The 17346-nt window shown below is 38.4% G+C and overlaps 1 long non-coding RNA gene across 1 annotated transcript; it reads right to left on the bottom strand.

Annotated features, from left to right (window-relative positions):
• Positions 1–16761: 16761 nt before the first annotated feature.
• On the bottom strand, positions 16762–17027 carry LOC113319179. Its single transcript, XR_003345189.1, has 2 exons — positions 16904–17027; positions 16762–16827 (listed from the first exon to the last, which is right to left on the bottom strand). It is a non-coding gene; the product is annotated as an uncharacterized LOC113319179 (long non-coding RNA).
• Between the last annotated feature and the right edge of the window lie 319 nt (positions 17028–17346).

Below are 17346 nucleotides of genomic sequence, written 5' to 3' on the forward strand. Positions count from 1 at the left end.
AATGAAGATCAATACCGTGGATAACATACAAGGATCTATTCTATTTTCCATCATAATGACATAATAGACTTTATCCTTGTTGAACAAAAGATTTTATACTATTTTCCATCAAATACATGATTGCATAGGCATAATTTTTGTATATGTCAAAAGTCCATTCGTCCTTTCATCCATACGAATACCGATTCATGAACGACTTTACTTTTGACTGCAATATGGGACCTTCAAGTTCACGGACGTAAACAATACATATCCCATAAAAATATTGCAATATAACAAACCATTAAAATACTGCAATAAACATCATCCTCCAAATATTTTTAGAATTCAATAACAAAACCTAAAAAATAACATAAGAAAATGAAAACAAAAATAGCTATGTGTAGTCGCAATCATCGCTATTCAAAGCACTAGTTATTCTTCCAACTAATCCAAAAAGAAGACATCCTTGGCGACTAAAATCAAAACAGACTCTTAGTCCAAAAACCAGACACAAAAAAAAATCAGGTGGACGGTTCTGGAGACAGATGAGTCTTGTGATCATGGAACTTATGAGTGACATCAACCTCATCAACCTTTGAGGAAACATCATTTTTGAGAGGTTCTTTCACGCGGTTCTTCATGAGTGCAAGGTTGCAGTTAACCTTTTTCAACTCAGCTTTTATAGCATCAAGACACTTTATAGTTCCAACAAGTTGCTGAGAATCAATGATCACCTTAGTTGGAATCTTCTCCCCAATATCTGAGAAAGAAACATGAGATTGAGGAAAGGATCCTTCAACTTCATCAAGAGTTCCCTTCTCTTTATCAAACTCAAAGTATATACCATTATCAACAAAGTCTTCAGGCGAATCCCATGAGGAAGAAGCCATTCATGAGAAACCTAGAGTGGAATTTTTAACATAATAGGAAGGGTATATAAACGTTTTTCAGAGAATTAGGGTTTAAAGGTAAACAAAAGAGACTAAGTCCAAAACCGTATATGTACCCTTACGAGGACCCAACAAAAAACATGAAGTTTTTGAAAGGCAAGACAACAATACAAAAGGATGATAAAATACTCATGTAAAAGTAAGTGATCGATTATCCATCTAAGGACGATAAGAAAATAGCTAGAAAATCACAGTTACTTTGCACAGAATATACCTATTCAATTCTCACACAACTAGGATTTTTGGTGGGTGAGATATCAACCTTGTGATTAATTTGCACAATTATGAGCATCCAGCTCATTAAATGGACATTGCTTTTGTTTAGCCTTCCTTCTTTGATTATCCTTCAGTTTAGAAGAATATGACATAGCTTGTTTTGTATATCCTTCTGAAGACTTTCTCTGAGGACTAAATCTAGGACCTTTTGAGATTTTCTCAAGTGGATTAGAATATATGGGAATCCATTTTCTAGATTTAGATTTACGAAAAGCATAAAAATGAGGAATACATTCATTAATAACATGAGAGTTGAAAAATTGATTAGAATGTAACTGTGATCTGCGAAGATTTCTAGGAAGAGATTCATGTTTATAAGACTCTTGGTTTTCTGTGGGTATTTGGTTCACTGCGGTAGTCGATTGACTATTTGTTCCATTGACAGTGGATAGAATCAAATTACGAAGTTTAGAAATTTGTTTCTTTCTTGCAAAACAATGGATAGCATAGTGAGTTCCTTTTCCACAGAAGGTACAGGTTCGTGGAGGGGAAGTAACAACAGGCATTTGTTTAAACTTCATAGCCACGGGAGAAGATTGTAAGTTATGAAAACTTTTCTTGACACAATCTTCTCTTGGATAAAATTTCATTCTGTACGGTAACTCATGAGAATTAGTTTGTGCAGAAGAATTTTTCTTTAAAACAGAGTTTTCCTTTTCCAAGGATTTGCACTGTCCATGGGATAAGACAAGCGATGCTTCAAGTTTCTCCCTCTCAACATGAAGTCTGTCTAGATCGGATGAATGCGTATTGATCAAACAATTTTCTCTAATTGAGACTTCTTTGACCAGCTTTTCAAGAACACAAATCTTTTCACGCTGTATATTGTTTTCTTGAAGAAGTTTCTCAATTTCCTTAGAGAATGACCTTATAATGTTGTAGAGTACTTGTTCACGATCAATAGACTTTTCGAATTCATCCGTGATCTGTACATGATCCTTGAGATCAACAAACTCTATAGAATTTTTGGAAATTCTGGTGAGCTCCATTTCAGCTTTTATTATGTCCAACGTCTCATTGGAGGAAGAATGACCAACACAGGATGGAACAGTCTTCCTACCTCGGGATTCGGAAGAATCATCTAAGGAGTGACCCTTTGAGGTATTCCCGAGACACTTGGAAAAGTTGACATCTTTAGGAGGCATTTTGGTATGCGTATGAAATTTTGTACACAGACTCAGATTGCCACAAACACAGACTTATGAGGTCTTTAAAGTGTTTGCCTGCTCTGATACCAATTGAAAAAGCGGGGGTATAACAACACCACCCATTATTTAGATTAGCAATCTGTATGGACTAACTCCGAAACACTTTGCTAGAGAATCAACTAGACAGTCAGACTCAATCTAGATAGCAAGTATCTCAAGGAGTTATTATCTCAATCTCTCGATTTGATCTTTACTCAAGAAAATAGAAATCTCCGAGTCTTTATCAAAGAGAGATAACTTGGACGGTACCAAAGACCAATGTCCAAGGATCAATCAACTACAATCAACAACCAAAGGTTGGATTAGAGAAGTTGATGATCACGAACGCGCAACCTTTATTATTTCAATTATATAAAATATAATGCGGAAAAGAAATAACACATACACCAGAAGTTTTGTTAACGAGGAAACCGCAAATGCAGAAAAACCCCGGGACCTAGTCCAGATTGAATACACACTGTATTAAGCCGCTACAGACACTAGCCTACTGCAAACTAACTTCAGACTGGACTATAGTTGAACCCCTATCAATCTCCCATTGATACAAGGTACAGTTGTACTCCTACGCTTTTGATCCCAGCAGGATACTGCGCACTTGATTCCCTTAGCTGATCTCACCCACAACCAAGAGTTGATGTAACCCAAAATCACAGACTTGATAATAAACAGATGTGTCTCACATAGAAAAGTCTATAAAAGGATAAATCTGTGTCCGAAAGATAAACCCTAGGTTTTGTTCCGTCTTTAGATATAAAATCAAGGTAACATGAACCAATTCATAATCCGGTCTTATATTCCCGAAGACCAACCTAGATTAATCAATCACCTCTCTACAATCCTTCCTGACTACACAAGCGGATTGTCGAGGAATTACAAACAGTGAGACGAAGATGTTTGTGACTTCTTTATCTTTCCTATTGGAGAACTCTCACGATATCAAGCCAATCAATCGATTGTATTCGTACGATAGAAGATGCAAGATCATATCACACAACTACGATAAAAGTAGTATCGGTCTGGCTTCACAATCCCAATGAAATCTTTAAGTCGTTAACCTGATTTTAGAGAAGAAAATCAAAGGTTAATGGAGAACGACTCTAGTGGGCGCACTAGTAGCACACAGACGTGTGGGGATTAGTTTTGCACAATGCTAGATGTCTCCTTTATATAGCCTTCAAACCAGGGTTTTTCCTTAGTTACAAAGCAATCCATATTCACCGTTAGATGAAAACCTGATTTAGATTCAAGCTAATATTTCTCAACTGGATCGAAAACTTAGCTTGTCACACACACTTGGGTAGACGTTTTCTGGGTTCGTGAAAACCATGCCCAAACGTGTACGTGTATGTTGGTTCAACATAGTAACCCAAAAGGTTAACCATATGATCATTTCATATTAACCTTGTTCTTCTTCACCATAACTAGTTCAATTGACTCAAATGAACTATTTACAGAGTTGTTCAATTGCTATGAGATCTTATGTAACTACACAAGACACAATTGAAACAAAAATGATTCGATTCGATTGAATCGGCTCATGAACATTATAGCCACGGTTTGCATAAAGCATTCCTTAGTAATTTAATGTTTCATGTTCAGAGCACATCTTTAGATCATAAACTCTTAAGTTCACAAATAATTTCGCGGACCTAAGTTAATCGGTTGAGTTTTCCAAACTCAGCAGAAATTCTCGGAAAGAGAACTTCCTCCAGTTCGCGGACTGAGTTTGCGGACTAAGTACACAAACGAGTATTTGGAAAATCCCAGCAGAAATTCTCGGTCGAGAACTTCCGACAGTTCGCGGACTGAGTCTGCGAATTAGGTTCGCGGACTTGGCAAGCCAATTCCACAATCCTCCCGATTTCTCTTGATCAACAAAGTTCGAAAACGTCGGTTCAAGGAATACATGGTTATGTAATCTAAACTCTCATTTCAATCATTGAGACATTCTCAGAGGATGTTATGTGGCCGTTATTCACAACCGATTCACGTCAGAGCAATTCTCAAAGTGATTGAAACTTTTCATGACTTTCGTCACTAGGTGAAGATAAACTTGATAAAAAGGAAAAGGTTTTACCAACACACGATTTCGAGATAAAAGATAAACAATGAATGTTCAGCTCGAAATGTCAAATGTGTATGATCTAGTCTACATAGCATACAACTTTTGTCTCATAAGAAGTAGGAGATAGAAGAGATAGACTTTTGAGTGATAGATAAGTTCAAGTCTCCACATACCTTTTTGTTGATGAAGTTCCACGGTTCCTTGTATAGATCTTCGTCGTTGTATGATGAATCGCCATGAAGTCCTTGAGCTCAACTACAATTTTCAATCCTAGTCCGAGACTTATGTATGTAGGCTAGAAATCAAGACTTATAGTTTTGGTCACTAACATTGACAAACATGCTTGAGATAGAAACGCATGCGAGGTTGACCGATCTATGATCTAACAACTATATTCTCAGACTCACTCATGAAGAAGACTACTCAACCCTTAGGAATGGAGGAACTAGGGGAGTGTTTGATAAGCTTATGGTGTTGGTTGGAGTTCCATAGGGAGGCTCAGACTTAATTCATGAAGAACAATTCACAAAGGTTATGATATGGCTCCTCATCAAAAGAATTCCAACCCATATTATACCAAATATCCACAACATCCTGCAACCTGTTGGAGTCTACCAAACTGCTAAGAGACCCTATGGGAGAGACAGATTTGAGAAAACTTAGAAGCTAAGCTCACCATTGATGTTACTAGGCCTTCAAAGTTTGGAATTGAAGCCTTTGAAACACCAAATATCTCTCATTGGATAGAATTTGCTTATGCTCTCAATGGTATTAGATTCTGCAAAGTCTGTAGAATTCTAGATCACCCTTCCCCTCCTTGTCGCATTCCACCTACACCCTCAAAATCTCACTATAATAACCTGCCAACACCACAGCCATTACCACCACCCCAAACTGCTCATCAAAAAGCTATTCAAGAAGGGAAAAATGTCATCCATAGAGGCTACACTAGGGGTGTAAATTCGGGCAGGCCGGGCCGCCCGACCCAAAAACTAAGACAGGCCGGGCAGGCCAGGCTCCGTAAAAAAATTCATGCCGGACAGGCCGGGCACAAGTTGATAATTTGCTACCCAAAGACCGCCCAAAGCCCACTTTTTATACGGGCAGGCCAGATCGGGCCGGACATGCCACTATTTTGAATTTTTTTTTTAAGTTTAAATTTTCAAATGAACGATATTAAATACAATATCCTTTCCTTTCCAACATCGCATATCGTAAGTGATAGTATTATTTTATATTTAAATTACACTGACAAATTTTTAATTTTAGCCTATAATAAATAATTAATTAGAGTATAATAAACTTTCTAATAAGAAAATATATTACCATTAATGTTTTGAAAAGGTTAATTATAAGTAAAAAAACAATTATATATTTTATTTTTCTTGACACAAAATTGACAATTATAAAATTGTAACTTTTAAGTCTTTTTAAGAGGATATTAAATAATTAATGGCACATAGAAGGCTTTCAGGCCGGGCACCAGGCCGGGTATCAGGCCGGGCATCATAATTAATCGCAAATCCCGAGACCGCCCAATAAATTAATCCAGGCCAGGCCGGGTGGTCCATGACGGGTCATAACAGGCTTTGGGCTACTTCGGGTACAGGCGGGCTCGGGCGGATACAGGCAGGCCGAGTATTTTCGGGTATTATTTACACCCCTAGGCTACACTGATGTTGATGCTGCAGCAACCTTTGAAATCAAAATGAGAAATGCTAAGCAGAAAGAACTAGAGAAGGCTATTGCAAAATTTTCTCCCTCATCCTCCAAACACCTCACTTTTGGAGCTTCCTCTAAAGTTGATCCTGACTCACCCCACCCTGATGTCATTGCTTGTCAAATAAGGAACAGGAAACTTGAACTTTCCAAGAAAATCTCTATCAACTACAAGAATCATCAATGAAAGATAAAGCTCAAGGAAGCAGCTAGAGCCAAAACCTCTCATCCACCTAACACCAATACCTCTCAAGCTCTAGATCCTACTAGCATTTTCCCAGTTGTTCCCTCCCAAACACTACCAACTTTGTCTCAAATCAAAGAAAGGATGGAAGATGAAATTGCTAAGCTCAAAAAGCAGGCTTGGAAGGCTAGGAAGACAATTCATGTCTTTGTTGAAGCAACCACTCCCACTGAACCTGATATTCCTTATGGAACTGGAAAGCTTAAAATTATGCCTAAGAGGAAACAATCAACACCTGCTGAAGTCCCAATGGAAACTAATGAAGCTGATAACTTCAAAAAATTCAAGGATTATCCTGAAAACTATGCTGAACCACAAGACTCAAGCATTCCCCAAATGGCTAATGGTGATCCTGGCACCTCCACATCAAACTCTGAGGTACATCTCATTACCACCTCTACTTTTAATCATGATTACAAGCACCACTACCACAACTCTTTGTATTGTTGCATGCTAACTTACTATGATCCCATAGTTAGAAGGCCTATCTCAAAATATCCCTTTGTATCCTATTTCTGGCAGTTCTTCACTTCAATAGCTTGGAACTGCCAAGGGCTAGGGAAAAAACACACCAAGAAATACCTTAATGACATGTTGACTAAATTCAACCCTGACATCTGTTTCATCTCTGAAACCAAACAGAAGCATGAAAAACTTATAAAAACTATGCAACAGCTTAATATTCAGAACTATTGGCATGTTAATCCTGGAGGGTCTAGTGGTACAACTGGAGGACTAGTAATGATATTGAAGAACAATCTAGATGTTGAGATTCTCGATTACTCCATTAACCATATCAATACTATAATCAAGCCTACTAGTGGCCCTTCTTGGCTTTTTACTGGTTATTATGCCAACCCTTATGACACTAAGAGTAAAATTAAATCTTGGAAAATTTTGGAGTACACAACTGCCAAACACTCCCTCCCTTGGTTGGTCATTGGAGACTTCAATTTCATTTTGCATGATAATGAAAAGTATAGTACCCAACCACTTGATAGTGTTGAAGCTAATCTCTTTAGTAACAAAATCATTGATTTGGATTTAGATGATTTAGGCAGTACAGGTTGTCCTTTCACTTGGTCTAATAAGAGAAGTGGCTCTTCTCTCACTGAGAAGAGATTTGATAGAGGACTTGCCACTGAACCTTGGCTTCTCCTGTATCCAAACTCTACTATCCCTATCTTCTAGCTATTGGTTCTGATCACCACCCTATTCTCCTTAACACTAATCCTTCTTGGTGCACTGGTAAAATTCCCTTCAAATTCTTTGGTCCTTGGTTGGACCATAAGGAATGTAAGGATATTATTGTTGAATGCTGGCAGAGAAATTTATATGGTTCTAGTGCTTTCCTCATTGCCAGAAAGCTCAAAGACATTAAGATGAAACTAAAAGTCTGGAACAAAGAAGTGTATGGAAATATCAAAAATAATATTGAAGAAAGTAAACAACACCTAAACTGGTTACAAGGAAACTATTTCAGACATGATAGAAGTGAAGCTATAAAATCTGCAATGCAAGTTCTCAGAGATTGGCAAGACATTGAAGAAAAATTCTGGAAAACCAAAAGCAGAGATCAGTTCATCAAATTGAGGGACAAGAACACTAGTTACTTCCACAGATCTACAAAATGCAAAATAAGAAGAAATAGGATAGACTCTATACAGGATAGTGCTGGAAACTGGACTGAGGACTATCAAGAAATAAAGCAATGCTTCACCAACCACTTCACCAAGATGGCCACTGCTGAAACACCTGCTATGAATCATGAGATTATCAACCTCATACCTACTTCTATAACCAATTATGACAACAACAATCTCAACAGAATCCCTGACAAACTAGAAGTCAAGGCTATCCTTTTCAGTATGGCCAAAGATAAAGCTCCAGGCCCAGATGTATTCCCACCAAACTTCTTCCAAGACAATTGGGATATTGTGGGAGAAGACTTGGTAAAAATGGTCCAGCATTTCTTCATGTCTGGGCATCTTCTCAGAGAAATGAACTCAACTTTCATATCCCTGATACCCAAAATAGATAACCCATCTTGTCCTAGTACTTCAAACCCATTAGTCTCTGCAACACCACCTACAAAATCATATCCAAATTTTTAGCTCAAAGAATGAAACCATACCTTAACAAAATCATTTCTCCTTACCAATCTGCTTTCATACCTGTAAGACAAATTTCTGACAACATAGCCATTGCTCATGAAATTATTCACTCCATGAGAACCAAAAGAGGTAAAAATGGTAATAAAAGAAGCATGGGGATCAAGATTGATATGGCAAAAGCCTTTGATAGAGTTGACTGGAAATTTCTTCATACCATTATGACAAAAATTGGCTTCAACTCTGATTGGTGCAACAAGATCATGCAATGCATCTCTACTACTTCTGCAGCTGTCCTTATAAATGGTTCTCCAGATATCTTCTTCAACCCCTTAAGAGGGCTCAGACAAGGGGATCCCCTATCCCCATATCTATTCCTTTTTTGTATGGAAGCCCTATCTAGAACTTTATCTCATGTTGAAGACTTGGGCATTATTTCTGGAGTAAAAATCTGCAAGAATGCTCCATCAATAAACCACCTTCTCTTTGCTGATGATTGTATGGTCTTCTGCAAAGCTAATACAACTGAAGCCCAAAACCTCAAGGACATCCTCAATATTTTTGGGGACACTTCTGGTCAACTTATCAACTTCAATAAATCAGGTGCTTTTTGCAGCAAAGACACTGATCCAGCTCTAATGCCTACAATCTGCAATCTGTTAGGAGTTCAGGCTCTACCTTTAAATGACAAGTACTTAAGCTCTCCTCTTTTTACTCATAGAATCAAGATTCAATCTTTCAGACCAGGAGTGGATAAGATGAAGATGAGGCTCTCAAGTTGCAAGAATACTCCTTTAAACCCTGCTGGAAGAGAAGTTTTAATAAAATCTGTCACTTTAACAGCCAGTTATTATCAAATGAACTGTTTCAGAATACCAAAGAAAACTTGTCAAGATATAAACAAGTTACAAAGAGACTTCTTTTGGGGGAAGAACCTGGAAAATCCCACTGGATACTACCCTAAGGCTTGGACAGCTATATGCAAACCTAATGATCTTGGTGGATTAGGATTCATGAATATGGAACTTTTCAACAGCTCCATGATAACAAAAATAGGGTGGAGATTGGAACAGGATAAAGATTCTCTATGGTTCCAATTGATGGATGCCAAATATTTAATAGGAAGAAATGTGCTAAATATGAACACCAAAGCTAAAGATGGAGATTCTTGGATATGGAAAGGGGTTCTTGAAGGTATTCAGAACATTCAACAACATTGCTTCTGGAGAATAGGCAATAGCAACAAAATAAGAGTCTGGGAGGACATATGGATACCTAATTCAACTGACAAGCTCACAAAACCTGCAAACTGCCCCAATGGTATTCATCTCCTAGCTCACTTAATGATAGATCAAAGGGAATGGAACATTCAGCTAATTCAACAGATCTTCAGTCCTGATATTGCTCAAGTCATCACTGATCTTGTTATCCACTCCAGGGAAGAGGACAACATGCAATGGAACCTCAAGAATACAGGAAAATTCTCTGTTAAAGCTTTGTACAAAGCCAAAATAGAGAATCTTTACATAAATGACAATACAACAAGAGACTGGGGAGCTATATGGAGTTTGGAAGTTGCACCTGCTGTCAAAATCTTTCTCTGGAAATGTGCTCATGAAATCCTCCCAACTAATGTTAAAACCGCAAGCATTCTTCACTATATTGATCATATATGCAAAATATGAAAAATTGGGGAGGAAACAATGACACACATGTTCCTCAATTTCCCAGCTGCTACTGATGTTTGGCAGCATATGTTTGGTGAAAGTCATGGTTTGTTTGACCATCAAACACCTTTCATGGATTGGTTCAGTGCTTGGTTTCAACATACAAGCAATAGTGAAAATATCAGCACTTATGCTACTACTTGCTGGTTTATTTGGAAGGCTAGAAGTGATCTAGTTTTCCAAAATATCACACCCAATTCTAAGAAAACCACTCTTAGCATTCAGCAACACTTATGTGACTATAACAGAATCCATAATTTGACTCATCATGCCCTGAATACTCAGGGGCATATCTCTGAAACTGGTCTTTAAAGAGAAAAAACAGGATTCCATGTTGGGATCCCTCAGCAAAAGCAGGATTATGGTTACATAATCAAAATCTGCACTATACAGGATCCCAACAGTTATCAGTTTTTCTCAGCTCTAACTGTTACTGATTTTGCAGGCAAATATGTTGATAGCAGAGGACACACAGGCCAATGGGGAGCAAGAGGAGCCACAGGAGGCGCAGAACTAGCTTTTGGATGGGCAGCACATGAATATCGAGATACATGTTGAAACCAATGAAATTTTGGAACATTTCAATGCTCTTCACATTAAAGCCATCAAAGGAAGATTCGGCAGAAACTATCACAGGGAAAAGCAGCTTTTGAATGAAGATACCACATTAAAAATTAAACCTGTAACTTTTGTCTTAACGGGTCTGAAACTTCTTCATAGATTCCAAAATTTGCAAGCCTTAAATATGACTATTGTCTGTAAGAACCTTAGCAGTGGTTCAGATGTTTGTCTAAACAATGATACCACTAGCTCTACTATGTATCAATTTCCTTAGACTCTGACTAAGTTTTCTTAAAAAAAAAGAAAAAAAGGATAGAAGCTAATTGGATAGTCACTTAACAACAACCTCCGAGCAAGCAATCCCATTTTTCTTGACCGGATTCTACTTTATGATTCTATGGGTACCAGAATCATAAAGTACCTATAGAATAACTCTTAGCTTCTATGTTTTTATTGGATACCCACGTGTAATAACTCTTTATTTGTTTAGTTAATTTTCATGCTTCAAAAAAAAAAAAAAAAAAAAACACGCAAAACAAAACAACAAAGAAGTGAATCAATATGCACGTTCAAAGACTCGAGGGAAACCGTCGCATCCCACTTCCATTATTATCGAATATATAAAAAACATCGAATTTACCACTGCCAAAACTCCATGTGGTTAATCTCAGGTTACATTTCAACCTGATCAATTCTTATTCCTGCACTTTAATTCTTACTCCTGCACTTTAAATTTCTTTTTATGGGTTGAATACGACATCAAGCCACTTTAGCTAGGAGAGCTCTTAATGTATTCCATCACCAAGTGTGATCAAGCCTTCTTTAATCTACTCTGTTTGAGCAACAAATACTTACTTAATGCGAGCATCAAGACCCATGTTGTTTTAGTGATTTTTTCCTTAATCATCAAAAGCAAGGCCGAGCTCAACACAGTTTTTAGGATTTGAGCTTGCAACCCTTTGAAGAAGCCTAGTAATCCTTCTCTATTGGGTATATTCTTGTATAATTTGTATATATCTACTTACTTGTATTGAGAAGATATTCACCTCTTTTAGAACATCTTGTAACCTCTTTTAGAATATCTTGTAACCTCTTTTAGAATATCTTGTAACCCTACTCCTTTATATAGGAGTCTTTGTTATCAATGAAAACACAAGGGGAATTATCCTTCTTATCTCGTTGCTTAGGTTATCTTGTCTTGTTTTAGGTTATTGAAACCTTCATGGTATCGTGAGTCCGGTAACATGTCTCGTATTCTAGCTTCAACTTCCTCTCCACCAAACAAACAGTCTTCTTTATATACTCTCGCCTCCAATGATGGACCAGGGACTATCATCACACATGTAGTTCTCAAAGGTTCAAACTATGAAGAATGGGCTAAAGGGTTTCGTATTTCTTTGGGTGCGAAACGCAAGCTCGGATTCATTGATGGTAAGCTTTCAAAACCTTCTGATGATTCTTCTGACCTCGATGACTGGTGGACTATAAACTACATGATTGTTGCCTGGATCTTTAACACTATTGATCCAGTTCTTCGTTCCTCAATTTCTTATCGTGACACTGCCTTTGATTTATGGGAAGATATCAGGCTTCGTTTTTCTCTTGGCAATGGGATAAAAATTTTTCAGCTTAAATCTGATGTCGCCTGTTGTAAACAAAAAGATGGAGAGTCTATCCAAGACTATTATGGGAGGTTGAAGAAACTCTGGGATGACATCAATGACTTTGATGCCTTACCTTCTTGCAAGTGCTCAGGTTGTACCTGTGATCTTAATCTGACTCTACGTACTCGACGTAACAATGATCAGGTACGTGAGTTTTTAATGGGTCTTATACCCTATTATGCTAACGTTCGTTCTAGTATTTTGGGCACCGAACCACTTCCATCTCTGCACACTGTGTATTCTCGTCTCATTCAAGAAGAAGAGGTTCGTTCTTATACTCAGCCAAAGGAAGATATTGTTTCTCCAATGGCTTTTCTTGCTCACGGCAATAAGCCACAGGGATCAAAATCGGGAGCTGTTAAAACTCCAATGAAGTGCACCTATTGTGGTTATAATGGACATCTTGAGGATCGCTGTTGGGAGAAGCATGGGTATCCAGATGGTCGTCAACCCAGACGTCCACCTACAACTTATCCCAAAACCGAGTCACAAGCTCACCGTAACCAACCAGCGGCTAAAGCAAACGCTATTGTTGGTGAGATGCAGACTGCAAATCATATTCGTCTCTCTGGTAAGCGTGGTCACATCTGGATTGTTGACACAGGAGCCTCCAACCATGTTTGTTGTGATGAACACTGTGTTTGCATCTTGTTATAATATTAGTCCTCTTCAGGTTGGTCTGCCTAATGGTGTCAGCATACAAGCAACCAAAATTGGCATTGTGCAGTTAAATGATTTTCTTATATTGCACAATGTGCTGTTTGTTCCTCAATTCACATGCAATCTTCTCTCGGTTTCTCAACTTTTATCGTCATCGCATGCTACTCATGCACAGAAGAATAATATAAGTGTCCAATTCACTAACTCTGAATGTGTTATACAGGACCATACTTTGAGGACGAGGATTGGTATGGGTAAGCTCATGGATGGGCTGTATTGCTTGATAAAGGGGAAACCAGCTCGTGTCAACGTTGTGTTAGAGAAGAATGCAGCAGAATTATGGCACAAACGGCTTGGTCATCCTTCTATCCAAGCTTTGAAGTCTTACCTCAGATTGGTTGTGTTGATAGTCAGTTAGATTTTCATGCTTGTGATATCTGTCATAGAGCCAAGCAAACTCGTACTTCTTTTCCATTGAGCACTAGTAGGGCAGTCGATTTATTTGAATTAATTCATTGCGACGTTTGGGGTCCTTATCATCCAAATCGTGCCTGTAACTCCAGATATTTTTTAACCATTGTCGATGATTTTTCTAGATGTGTTTGGGTGTATTTGATGAAAACCAAAGATGAGGTACCTACCTTGTTAACAAATTTCTTTGCACTAGTTGACAGACAGTTTACTCGAAAGGTTAAGACTTTCCGCAGTGATAATGGAACCGAGTTCAAAGGTCTTGCCTCTTATTTTCGAAACAATGGCATTATTCATCAAACCTCGGTTGTTAAGACACCACAGCAAAATGCTAGGGTGGAAAGAAAGCATCGTCACATTCTTAATGTTGCTCGTGCGCTACGTTTTCAAGCATCCTTACCACTTGACTTTTGGGGAGAATGTGTTCTTACTGCTGCCTACTTAATTAATCGAACCCCTTCTCGTATTCTTCACTTCAAGACGCCCTATGATCTTCTGTATGGTTCGGCTCCATCTATTCACTCTCTTAGGGTGTTTGGATGTCTCTGTTACGCAAAAAATATCAATCCTGGTGATAAATTTGGCAGTCGTAGTCGTCGTTGCATATTTCTCGGCTATCCATTTGGAAAGAAGGCCTGGCATTTATTTGATCTTGACACAGGTCACTACTTTCAGTCTCGAGACGTACATTTTATTGAAGATACTTTCCCGTTGGCGATAATGATGAGCTTCAAAAACTGCACTCACTGTATTCTGACGCGGTCACTGATTCAGTTCCTAGAAATTTGTCTGATGATCATTTTGCAACTGACTACAATAATACACATGTTCTGGTGGTTCTTCTTCCGCTGCTACTCTCTCGCCTGTTGATACTACACCTCCACAGATAGTTCTCATATTCCGTCAGTCTGCTTGGATGATGCACATCACACACACATTGCTGAGAATGATGCACATATTGATTTAGTGCCTTCTTCTTCTTCTACTGTGCCTGCGTCTGGTACATGTTGTAACTTCTTCTCTCACAAAGATACGGATTGTCGAGATCATTGTACTACAGTTTCAGATGAGGCACTTGGCCGGGGTAAACGTACAAAATTCGAGAATGTTAGGCACAAGATTTTGTCCAATGGCAGGGTATCTCAAAGCAGTCTAACACAACCTTGGTTTCCCCTGCAGCTTCACCTATACCAGTCAAGTCCTCAGGTACTCCCTATCCTATAACTCATTTTGTGAATTGTGATGCATTTTCTACTGCACATCGTTGTTTTGTTGCAGCTATTTCAACTGATGTTGAACCCAAATCATTCAAAGAGGCAATGGCTGATCCAAGATGGCGTCAGGCAATGCAGGATGAGATTGCTGCACTTATTTCCAATGGTACATGGACAATTGAAGATTTGCCTGCCAACAAGTCTGCAATTGGTTGCATGTGGGTTTTTCGCATTAAGCGAAAGTCTGATGGCTCTGTTGAACGTTACAAAGCCAGATTAGTTGTTTTTGGAAATCATCAACAGGAAGGAATTAATTTCACTGAAACTTTTGCTCCCACAGTAAAGATGGTTACTGTGAGAACTCTTCTCGCAGTTGCTGCAATAAATAACTGGGAATTAGTTCAGATGGATGTGCATAATGCGTTTCTTCATGGGGATTTAAATGAAGAAGTCTATATGCGACTTCCTCCTGGTTTTAGTATGGGATTATCTGGCAAAGTTTGTAGACTTCGTAAGTCATTGTATGGTCTACGCCAGGCTCCACGGTGTTGGTATGCTAAGCTAGCAGCTGCTTTGCGTACTTATGGGTTTTCTACTAGTGCTTATGATCATTCGTTATTTTGTATCGTCATGGGAATATTATCATGTATATTCTTGTATATGTGGATGATCTTGTTATTGCTGGTAACAACACAGATGCTATTCGAAAATTTCAGGAATATCTAGGCAGATGCTTTCACATGAAGAATTTGGGAAAATTAAAATACTTTCTAGGCATTGAGGTAGCTAGAAGTTCCAAAGGAATTTTCTTTGTCAGCGCAAATATGCTCTAGATATATTGACAGAAACAGGTCTTCTTGGTTCAAAACCAGCTAATATTCCTATGGAAGAAAATCATAGGCTGGCTCTTGCCTCAGACTCACCTATGACTGATCCTGCTCGTTACAGAAGGCTAGTAGGGAAACTGATCTATCTTAATCTTACACGGCCGGATCTATGTTATTCTGTTCATATTCTTTCCCAGTTTTTACAACATCCAACTCAATCACATTGGGATGCTGCACTTAGAGTTGTGCGTTATTTGAAATCTAGCCCGGGGCAAGGTATTTTACTTCGTGCTGATTCCAAGTTGGTTCTTGATGCTTATTGTGATGCAGATTGGGCTAGTTGTCCACTTAGTCGACGTTCTCTCACGGCACATTTTATCTTTCTCGGGGGTCTCCTATATCTTGGAAAACAAAGAAACAAACAACAGTTTCTCGTTCGTCAGCCGAAGCAGAATATCGTGCATTAGCTTCCACAACTTGTGAAATCATTTGGTTAAAAGGGTTATTACGGAATTTTGGTGTAGGACATACAAAACCAGTCTCGCTTCACTGTGATAGTCAAGCAGCGTTACATATCGCTAATAATCCCGTCTTTCATGAACGAACAAAGCATATTGAGATTGACTGTCACTTTGTACGTGACGAAATACTTCGAGGTACTATTCGTCCATCCTATATTCATACTACCTCTCAACTAGCTGATATTCTGACTAAAGCCTTGGGACGTCAGCAATTTCAAACTCTTCTTCTCAAGCTGGGCATTTCAACTCTTCATGCTCCAACTTGAGGGGGGGTATTGGGTATATTCTTGTATAATTTGTATATATCTACTTACTTGTATTGAGAAGATATTCACCTCTTTTAGAACATCTTGTAACCTCTTTTAGAATATCTTGTAACCTCTTTTAGAATATCTTGTAACCCTACTCCTTTATATAGGAGTCTTTGTTATCAATGAAAACACAAGGGGAATTATCCTTCTTATCTCGTTGCTTAGGTTATCTTGTCTTGTTTTAGGTTATTGAAACCTTCATTCTCTTTTCCAAATAGCAACAATTGCACCTGATATAGTTTTTGGTTCCTTTAGCTGATGAGGTTCTTCAGTCCCATCATCATCTGGATCAGCAGCCTGGATCGTGACTTTACACCTATCCGAAGATAAACATTCCCTTGCTTAAAGAGGAGCCAAAAATAATGAGAACCACGAGAGAAATGATTGCCTACCTGATGGCTGGATACGTTAAACAGGTGGCGATACTCTTTGAGACTGCACCCAAAAGGAAAGCTGAAAAGGCAGACAGTGCTTCGGGTGATGAATTTGTAACGCTGCCGGTCTGCTGACCTTTCAATAGCCTCCCTCCGCTTCAGCTGATCAAATACTGTGTACTACAAAAAACAAATACCAAGTTTCAGCTAATACATAACACACATGCATACATAAGATGGTAACACTCTTCCTTTTAAGTTTTCACATTCTTCACAACATCTAGAATGGATTAAGCAACAGCTCATGTGTCTCAAAAGATTAGACTTGACGGTTAAGAGGTACCTGAATGGATGGGTTAGAGGTAAGAAGAAGAGATATGCCGAGGCCATCAAATGCTCCACTCCAGTTGCTTTCACTAATGGTTTTCCAAAGTCCTTTAGATTTTCCAAAATTGCTTGTT

This window comes from Papaver somniferum, chromosome 10 (assembly GCF_003573695.1).
Source record: "Papaver somniferum cultivar HN1 chromosome 10, ASM357369v1, whole genome shotgun sequence".
Taxonomy (NCBI): Eukaryota; Viridiplantae; Streptophyta; class Magnoliopsida; order Ranunculales; family Papaveraceae; genus Papaver; species Papaver somniferum.